Below are 10,938 nucleotides of genomic sequence, written 5' to 3' on the forward strand. Positions count from 1 at the left end.
TTTCTTAGTAGGTATCAGTGATTTCTGTTACACACAAATTTAAGCCACCACTGATTCATTGCAGATATGTAAATTTCTTAGTTTAACAGAGCTTACTGAATTGAAAAACAGAGACTGATTTAAAAATACATTTACTGGAAGACTGTGATAAAAGTCAATTTATTTTCCAGGTGAGTTGAGATCACCTTCCTTCCCAAAATAACATAGCTGCCACTATCCATCTCCTCTCTTGTCACTGGATCCTGCATGCTTGCATGTCAGTATATCCTATCAGCAGTGAAGTTATCTAGAGATAATGAGAGAAAACCTGAAAAAAGGAGGTTTATCTTTCCTGCAGAATTGTGCCCCAGGGCAGTTAGTGGTATCTGTGAAATAAAACTAATGATTTGTCATTATCATTCAAAAATCTTTCATTGGATAAAGGATTTTTGTTTCAACTTAAGCCTGATTTGCATATTTGCTGTTAGCTTAAATTGATAGTTGTTTCAATTTAAGCCTGATTTGCATATTTGTTGTGTCTGAATCTGGAAAACAGTGTCGACATATCTAAATGTGACTAGTTGAGATATGTCTGCACTGTTTTCCAGATACAGACCCAAACCTGCACCCAAGTCGAAGTTCATCCATGCCAGAAGTACGTGGACTTTGGGCAAGACTCAACCACTGCTAATAGGACATCAAATCCTACACCACTGTTCAGTATGACCCCAAGCACATTCTTGCCTGCTCTCAAATCAGTGCCTACTGACAGTAAAACAGCTGCTACCTTAAACTGTGAAAACCAGTGCATGTTTCCAATAAGATGGTTTTTTCTGCCCATAGTTCACTTTGTAAATGTATTCTACAAACAGCATTTTCCCTCTAGGTCTATAAAGGAAGAAGACTGATTAAAAAAAACCAAACCCTTCAATATAAACTTAGCACTAGGGATGACATTCACATTTCCTATCTCATTTTTTCCAATAAGAACTACAACTGATTACTGTACTTATTCATTCAGATAATATTCACATGCACACACACAAAAAATGGCAAAAGCTATTGCAGATAGGTAACACCAAGAGAGAAATTAACAAATGTACCGTTCCTTCTCTAAAAAAAACCTTCTCTAAAATCTTTTCTAGCTTCTGTTGTAGTAGGGAAAATGTAGCAAACACTGAACAAAGGCCTGATCTGAATAAGAGACATAAAAGTGCTACTTGATAGCCCTGATGTTCTCAGTAGGAATCTTCTGGAGAAATGCTTGCTCAGTTCCCGGAGAAATTCAGCCCTTTTGTGAAAGATCTCCCTTTTGTACTTTGCTTCCTTTTTTAAATGCCCAGAATTTTAATTTTTTTGAACTACAGAGGATTTCTGTTTAGAACTAAATGTGGACAGTCATACTGTGAATCAGATAAGCTGCATACTTGGCAGACAAAGAATTGGGAAGTGTGATGCTTCTGGCTTCAGTTGACTTCAGGTTGCTATTACAAGATCCTGTCTCTTTTGAAAAGTTTCTCTTCTGAAAAGCTCCAAGTGTGGATTTTTTGAGTGTTCACAGCGTTACATGGTATGTGTTTTAGGAAAATGTAGATCGTAAAAACCTCCTCCTTTATTCTGGTATCAACTTAGCATGTTGTAAAAAAAAGTACATGAAAAGAGATTCATTAAAAAAAAAAAATAGGAAATAAGGTAGCTGAAAGGTCATGTCATGGATTAATCCCATTTGGCAACTCTGCTCCAGAGCTGCTCGCTCATTCCTTCCCCAACAGCAGAATGGGGGGGTGAATCAGAGGAATACAAGTGAGAAAACTCGTGGCCCAAGATAAAAGTAGTTTAATAGAGAGAGCAAAAGCCATGCACACAAGCACAGCAAAACAAGGATTTATTCACCACTTTCCATTGGCAGGCAGAAGTTCAGCTGCCCCTAGGATGGCTGGTGGGATGGGGTGAGGTGCGGAAAAGGCCTTGATACTGTATAAGCACGGCTCAGCAATAAATAAAACATCCGTGCATTATCAGTACTGTTTTCAGGAAATCTGAAATACAGTCCCATACCAGCTACTGTGAAAAATTTAACTTTATCACAATCTAAATCAGCACATTCATCACTCATTCAGCCAATGGGATAAAACTAAGTGTCTTATGGACCATATTATATTCCTTGTTAAAATCCTGTATAGAAATGCCCTTTCCTTGCAAGGTTCTCTGTCTCTCCAGTAGTAACACCTGTACTCCTTCTACCTCACACATCCCACAATATGCTTTGAGGGTCTATTAAATAGTGCAAAGGTTTTCATGGGCAATGGATGGGCCTTTTTTTTTTCTGCTTGGGAGAAAATACATGATTCACAGAATTTCACTGGGCAGAGCAACTTCTGCAGTACACAACAGCTGGAAAAATTAGTGCACTGTCATGAGAACTGCCTGAACACTGTTTTCTCTTCCACTGTTCAAGGATGAGGCTGCAGAGGAGCTGAAGAAATAGTGATGAATTAGACTGCACTGATAAAAGTGATATGTACTAGATGATGCAGGCAGCTTGTCCATCCCTGTATAGAATCACCACAGAATGGGCTGGGTTGGAAGAGAACTTAAAAAAGACATCTAGTCCAACCTCCCTTATCAAGATTAAATGAAATAGTGACTAAGAAAGATGTGTGAAAAAAGTATCATTTATTTTCCAACCACTCTAGTCACAGATTTCTGGCAGTGTCTTCTGCAATCCAAATTTATTCTCTTATTTTCTACTCCTTAATTCAATTAATTTACTGCATGGAGTTCATGGTCTCTGTGTAAAGTAAAAACTATTTAATTATTACTTTTAAAATGTAATTAACACCTGCACTGCCCCTGGCTTGACACATCATACTAGTGAAGCTCCACCATCCTCAAGAGTGTATACTGGGAGAAGAAAAAGGCTCAGTGTAATTTAGAATTAATAAGCTTTGTCTTTACAACTTTATGAGAAGCTTGAAATAATTTTATGAAACTTTCAAGCAGGTTTAAAAGAAGTGTGTATCAATATGAAACTATAACTGAAATTTTATTTCTGGTTTGAAAATCCCAAGACAGTTCAAATGCAGAAATGAGCACACCACTTCTACAGTACAGCTGGACAGTATCTTTCGAAAACCCAGAAGAGACACCAGGGTAAGGAGCTTTGCCTTAAAAGGAAAGCAGTTTTCATAGTTGATACACTAGCTACAAATCCAGATCTGTAACCATGAAGCTCCTAGAGATCTACACACAATCAAATCCCTTGCAGAAGTCTTAGAGGATAAAAAACTTGAACACCAGTTTTTGGGTCACTCACACTCAGAATCTAATTTCAAACAATGCCAATGAACAAAAGTGCTCAAACATTTGCTTCCACCAAAATGACTGTGTTCACAGAGCTGTCTGCTGCCTCAGATGGTCACCTGCATTCTGTGCTTTGTGCTGGAGACTGCAACTCCCATTCTTCGCAAGCCAAGTCCAAACATGCTGTCTGTATGGTTCTCTCCTAAAAGTAAGAAGAGTAATAAAGGTCAGCAGAAAATGCCTCTGACTTTTTCAGTACACTCTTAAGTAGTCTTTTCTATGTACTCAGCTTTTTCCTTGGAATAAAAAAAGAAGCTGCCACAGGGCAGAGAAAACTAAAAAAGAATAGCTAAAGGTGATCTTTTTCCCAGGTTATCTCAGGTGAGCCACTTGTTTCATTGGACTTAACACTACCCCAGAGGCTGATGTAAGGACAAACATGTTAAATGTTGTCAAACATGGGAACAGGGTCTACAAGGAGAGATCACATTTCTTCATAGACTTGTTTCAAACCCTGTGAGTCAAATTGAAGAATATAAGTAAACTTAATAGTCAGAATGACCCAATATCCTCAAAGTAGAATGTTTAACATTTTTATCTGAAACATAATTTTCCAGTAAATAACTAAGCAACCCTTAGCAGTATGTTTTCTAAAGCCCTACCACTGTCAGATACAATTTGTTGTTCTTCTTAGATGAAGAAGAATCAAATAAAATTATTTTTTCTTATAAAAGATTGTCTTAATGGTACTAACTCTAATTCTTGGCTAAATCAATCAAAATTCAATAATTACCATATATTTATTCTTACACAAGAAATTGAAATGCTACAATATACTTAAGTATTGGTTCCACTAACTCTCAAAACCAAAAGAAGGCAAAACACACCACAGAGCAAGTTGGATCAATGTTAAAAAAAAGCTTGTTTTTTCCTGTGGCATTTCTGAGGTTTACAAAACCGGAAATAAATCAGACAGGATAAGTTGGTATCAGTTACTGCTGGAAAATTTTTATATTAGGTCTGTAAATTTTTCACTACTGATTTGCTGCACACATTCTTCTCTTCATTAATAATTTTTTAAATTAATTTTTATATTGGAAGGTAGAATTCAATTAAAGTAAATTACCTTTGTATAATCCTCCCACAGCTTACCAAGATCAGAAGTATTTTGAAATATATTAACAATTGCTGAATCACACCTAAAATTAAAAACTACTTTTTTTTCCCCACTTTGAAATTCACATTCTGTACACCAATATAATTTAGGATACTTTCACTTCTAAATGTGTCTTGCCTCTGGAAATATTACTCAAGTTGTAATATAAGCCAGATGAATCTTTTGTGGAAACACTTTGCAGAATAAATCTGCTGTTAAAAAGTCACATTCAGAAGTTCATCTTTGAACTCCTCTGGTGTGACATAATGTTAGTTGAAAAAGCCATTTTAACTCTATTATTACCAGTGTCAAATAAAATTTATGTACTTACAGAGCTAAAAAGATACATGAGATGACTCACAGCACAGGAGCTCCTCTCATGGATCCCACTGGATGCTTCTAATGAAGTGGTTTACACCTCTGGATGAATATGATTCCCACACAGAAGTATAGAGTGCATATCACTTTAGGGCACGAGAAAAACAGTAGGATTATGATGCATATTCAGCCTGAAAAAGCAAACAAGGGAAAAATAAGTATTCCAAATTCTTGGAAGGCAAAACCTGAGTTCTAATAATCACCCTTACAACAGAAGGCAGGTAATTTCCCTAATATTAAGGCTCAGATGGCTTTCCTTCTTTTGCCTGAACCCTGCTGCCTGATACATCCCACGTTTCCAAACAAAGCGTTTGCAGACTGGAAAACAGCCTTTCCATAGGCAAAGGCAAAGAAGTAGAAATGTTTGCAGACTGTTCTGTGTTAAAATAGTGCAGTTCTTCATAGATGAAGACAATTGACCAAGACCACTTCTCTCTGAACCAACATCCTTCTTTTTAATTAAAGTACTAAGCTATTCCGTTCTAAGTATGCATCATTTCAGTGAGTATTTAAATACTTCTGTATCTGTTACATAAATATTGAATTTGAGTGAATTAAAAACTAGCTGAATTATCATTCTAATTAAACCTCAAAACTGAATTTTCTTTAACAGGTAGAGTATGGTACAATAAGCATGGATATATTCCTGCAACGTGGAAATTCTTGGGTCCATTTGCTTGGGCTGTCTTAGGTGGTGTTGTTCTACCAACATGAGTATGTATTCTTAAAATTTAGGAGAGCGAGTATTCATTAAGACTCTGTACTGTTAGATATATCCAATGCACACAGACTAAGGTCTGTGCCTCTGTGCTGATGAGGACTGGGCATATCTTACCTGCCTTCAGCAAAGTTTTAATGTGATCAAATGATGGCATAGTTTCTGCCATTTCAGCTCTTTGTTTTTGGTTATGATGGCTCTGTAGTCAGTAAAAGTGCTGAAGATTGTGTTACTGCTTTTGCAAGCTTTTTCATCTTTCTTATTTTCGCTCCCTCACTGAGAGTAGGAGTCCTGTCATTAGGGAAAAAACGAAAACCTTTAGCTTTCATTTAAGAGACAAAAGAATTAAATAGCAAAAGACTAATAAAAGCCGTTTAAAGTCTCAGGGTTTTGGAATTATAAAAAACACTTTTAGTTACATAGCTTTCCCCACTTTTTTTTTTTTCAAAAAGTGAAGCACTCTTTTCCCCTTCTAAAGTAATACATAAAGACTAAAGGAAAAAAAAATGTTCAAAGTAAAAGGATGCTGTCAGACTTTTCAAAGTTTATTGAAGTTTGCTCATAAATAAATGGAGTGGCATTAAACTTGATTACTTCCTTCCACCAGGGAAGGCTTATGCCACTTAACTTGCTACTTATTTTATGCTGCCTTGTCTTCAGGTTTTATCTTCAGAATTACAAACATATTTCCAAATTAAAAAACAAACAAACAAACAAAGAAACAAACGAACAAACAAAAAACCCCTAAAAAAACTAAGTTTCTGTCAACTACCTGAAAAGAAACCCAAGCACACTACAAAACCGCCCATCCCAGGAACCAGAAACCACATAATTTGGATGAGAAAAAATCCACATTCTGTCATCATACCCACAAGAAACAGAAAGCATTCACATGTTGATTATTACTCTGGAGCAGAAGCCCCAAGTATCCCAAATTCAATTACATAAGTAAGGCCTGGTTCTTCACACAATTCAGTGCTCCTGCTTATTGGTGATAATTGAGCAGGTACTGCAGCAAAATGGAGGATAACTTCATTTATAATTTATATTATATATAAAATTCTCATGATTTTTTTATTGTTGCCACAAGAGAGGCTGTTTTAAGAGTCCGAAAGGTTGGAAAATGAAGAATTTGTGAAAAAAAAAAGACTTATCAAGGGTGATCTTCATGCTGATATTAAAGCAGTGAGACTCACCTGTGTGCCTTCATCATAATTACAGGTAGAGTAATTGTTCTCAATCTGCATTCAGATTTAGAGTAACTGTTCTCAAATTGTATTCAGATCAGAGGCTGCCTTACTTCTTACAGATATATCATTGCAATGAAGGACACTGCCTCCCTTCCTCCCTTGAAATCTGGTCTTGTTTGAGTCATTTAAAATATTCTGCAATTTTTGAAGCTTGCAAAGCAAACCCTGTGATGAGGTAATATCCATTTGTATGACAGTGAACTTTAATTCTACATTAAACTAACATACTGTAGACATTTCTTGTCTGAACATAAGGCTGCAATTTAAATTGTGTTTTCAACAGAGTACTGTTTTTTTCATTATATTTTCCATTTTAAAAATTAGTTCTTGTTCAGATATCAGAAAGCAGGGGGGACTGGCGGGCAGAACGGATTATTTGCCAAAAACCTTGCTTGAATTTTTGGATGCCAGTTCCCTATGATGGTGTGTTTTCCATGTGAACAAAGCCTTTAGTGCATAATCTGCAACCTTGCACAGTAACAACTGAGTATTGACAGTATTGATAATCGGTATCAACAATCTCAATAACTAGTCTGGCAGTAACCTAAGATTTTCAAAAAATATGGTCCTAAAGCACTATAGACCAAATTTTTGTTTCATTTACAGCTCTGATCATAGAACACAACATTAAACATATGATAAATGGCAGTATTCTCAATAGAGATTATATGCTTAAACCTGCAAATGGTCTTCAAGGAGATGGAAGAAGATATTTGGATTTACAGCCACTCAGCAAGATGCAGACAGTGCAGAGAAGGCAACTGCAGAATATGCAGGTTGCATAACCTGGCCTGTAATTTTAAATCCAGACAAGACTTCTGTTTAGTTAAATCCTTAAAACAGAGCAACCAAGAAAAAAATGTTTGAAGGAGACAATAAAATTCTAGTTTGTAGTCTTGTACCAGCACTCAGTATATCACTTTGGCTCTCAGAATCATGCACATTGTTGCACTGTTTTCTAAAAATATTTTAACCTGACAGTTTCCACAGAATGGAGAACTCATTCCCCAATGCATGTGTTGTATAACATCTATTTCAGCACATCCTTTTGATAGTGATCCAAAGTTTAGTAACACATTATCTTCCAGCTGTGCAAAATTATTTGCTGGACAGCTTGCAAGACCTATTTCTAAAATAATTCTAAATTGTATCTCCGATTTACTACTGTTTATTTTTATGTTTTTACAATTAAAAATTTCATGCCCATAAAAAAGGTAAAATCTAGCTAAAGCCTGATAAAGTCCTGATGATTCAGCTTCAGATATTGAAAGCTGCTAAGCACCATTCCTAAAGTCAACTTCCACCTTAAAGGGTTTTCAGTCCATTTTGCTCATTTCCCTCTTTTTCACAGTTCTTCTCACATACACATTAGTTACCTTTTCACAGTCTGAGTGAATTTTATAAAAAGCAAACTTCTAGCCATGAAAACTTCTGGATCACATATGTCCTTTAGTTATTTTACTGTTTTAGTTTTTAACAGAAATAAATGAATGCCAAAGACTGGGCTTTGAGAACACAGGATTTGTTTGTTAGTGAAAAGGAGCTGTAAAAGTACGAATTACAATACACATTTTTATTCAGCCAATAATCAACATATATCAGTATTCAGAGTTTCATTTACTTTCCTTTTGCCATGAAAAATTTTAGCAAAGACCTTCCCAAATCAGTGGAATAAACCAGCAATTTCCCTGTATCGGAGGGTTTTTTTATAAGCCAGAGTATGGTGTAACGTATGAATTCTTTTCCAAAACAACTGTCACATTTGCCAAGCAACTATCATGTGAGAGTAAGTCAAAATTTCTCTATGGAAGTGAGAGAAGAGGAGAAGAGGAAATATGCTGGAGTGGTATAGATGATACTTTCCATGTAAAATTTAAATGCTTTTCCTGAAATTTCTAATTACTTGCCAGACAATGTTTCTAAATGCAAGCTAATAGTTGATTTTTTAAAAAATATTCCAACTATTCTACTTTATCATTGCTATCACTAACCTTATAATTTCAGAAACCTCTCACTCTTTCAATGATCTTACCAAATACAGCTGTAGTTCTTAGGAAGTAATCTAATCTAGGGTATTATAATGGTAAGGTGAACTCTGGAGCATGAAACCTCTTAAAGGGCTGTTCGGTTTGCTTGACCAGTTGCCCTGCTTTTTTTTTTGCCTTCCTTCTGCCATCCTTCCTCTTACCTTTGCCTTTTCTTTATTGTTCATTCTTGTACTGTTCCAATTGTGGCTTCTGTATCTCATACCACAAGTATAGGAAAAACCATCTCCCTCAGCAGCAGTTCAATAATTGCTTTCTTTCAATTCAGCATTGAGATAGTGTGGGATGTACCATTAGCAGATGAAAAGAGCTGAGATGGAATGCTGCAAAGACGTTCATCACGTTTTCTGACTGCTCTCTGAAGTTAACTTGGTGGAAAAGATACAAGCCAGTCCTATACAGGACTAAACACCAAGTCACTCAAAACAAATTGTCTCCACCAGAACCTCTACAGTTTCCATTGAGCAAGAGCTGACAAAGCTACAGCCAGGTCCTAGATGGGAATGCCCTGGCAGATCCATTTGTGCCACCTGCCAGTGTTTAGTCATACATTTCTACCAGCCAATCCATGTTGATTCCAGGTGGATAAATCTCTTACCAAAAGATGCTGTATAACCAACAGCTAAATGAAGTGAATATAAAGTATTCTTGTCATCCATTCCAGGGAAAGCTAACTAGAACTATAAACAACTCCCTTCATATCTTTAGGCAGGTGACACTCACTCCTCTCTCCTCTGCGTCTCCTTTTCCTCCCCTCTCTCTCTCCTCTCCCTTCCCACACCCTCCCCCCTACCATGAGATAAGTCTCTTCAGTCCTAACTGGTTCAGATAAAACAGCTTTCAAGTGCCAGCCAATTTTTTTCCTATTAAAAGCTGAAGATCATCTACCATTCCTAAACAGCTTTATCTGAATTGGATTCCCTCTCAGAATCCCATCACTGTGCAGTTTTAGCAGGCTGGCAGATTAACATGGGGGGGTTAAATCTCTCCTTGTAGCTCATTGCATGGTGAGTACTCCTGAACACAACAGCAATGAAACAGTCCTGATCCCACTCTTTTGCCATTAGCTGTATTTACTGGGAATTTTTATGAATGAAAATTTTATTTTGAAGGTCATTGTAGTGGTATTAGAAAATACGAATAGAAGCATGAACATGTCTAGTGATGGAAAATCGACACACAGGGCATTTACTATGGATAAACTCCTACAGCTCTGCCAGCATGGTGAGCTAAGACGATGTAAAGGCTTTTTTGCAGTCACCTTTTTGCATCATTGACACAAACCTCTTACACAACTCAGCTTCTGCATCAGCTGAAGCTGACAAGAAAGAAGAAGCAGAAGTACCCACCACAAAGTTATTCCTTCAGAGAACGCCACTGTTCTAGAGTCCATTTTGCACTATCAGAATCCAGTTACTTACCAAGCATATAACACACACACACACACACACACACACACACACACACACATACATATATATATATACACACACATATGAGCGGGCTTACTAAGTAAGCTCACATGTATACAGGAAAAAAAAAAAAAAAAGTGCCAACAATTTCACCTAGCCATAATCAAAAACCTGAGGAGCTTTTACTAGAAATGGTGCTCCCTGGGCACTGCGGTGTAAGCTGGGAGATAAAGGGATGCGAGGAGTCGCAGCTCCCACACTGCACAGCCCGGCTGTCCCGGGGCCCGTGACCCTCCAGGCCGGGCTGGGGCTCTGGGCTCCCCCAGGATCCCCAGCCACAGGGCGGGGACAGGCGGGCTCCGCTCGAGACCTTCTCCGGGCAACCCCTGCCCAGGGAGCCGTTTGCGCCCAGGGCTGGTCCTGCCCGGCCGGTCCCGCAGCCCCCTGGGGCCAAGCACAGTCCTGGGGCCGTGTCCCACCTGCCGTACGGGCCCTCGGGCGGTTCCCGGCGGGTCCGGGCGCGGGGCCTCGCCCCAATCAGCCGCCGGCGCGCGCCCCACCCGCCCCCCGCTGCTTAAAGCGCGGCGGCCCCTGCGCGGAGCCCAGACCCCGAGAGGGGAACGGCGGGACAGGGGCTCTTTGGCCTCTTGCCTTTTCCTCCTGGTGAACTTGCTTTACTTTGCGTTCGGCCCCTGTC

At 38.3% G+C, this 10,938-nt stretch overlaps 1 long non-coding RNA gene across 2 annotated transcripts in view; it reads right to left on the bottom strand.

Annotated features, from left to right (window-relative positions):
* Positions 1–10,938, bottom strand: part of LOC310922625 — a 275,851-nt gene that overhangs the window by 201,990 nt on the left and 62,923 nt on the right. The gene's annotated exons all lie outside the window — the stretch shown is intronic.

This window comes from Zosterops lateralis (genome assembly GCF_965231275.1).
Source record: "Zosterops lateralis genome assembly, chromosome: Z".
Classification (NCBI taxonomy): domain Eukaryota; kingdom Metazoa; phylum Chordata; class Aves; order Passeriformes; family Zosteropidae; genus Zosterops; species Zosterops lateralis.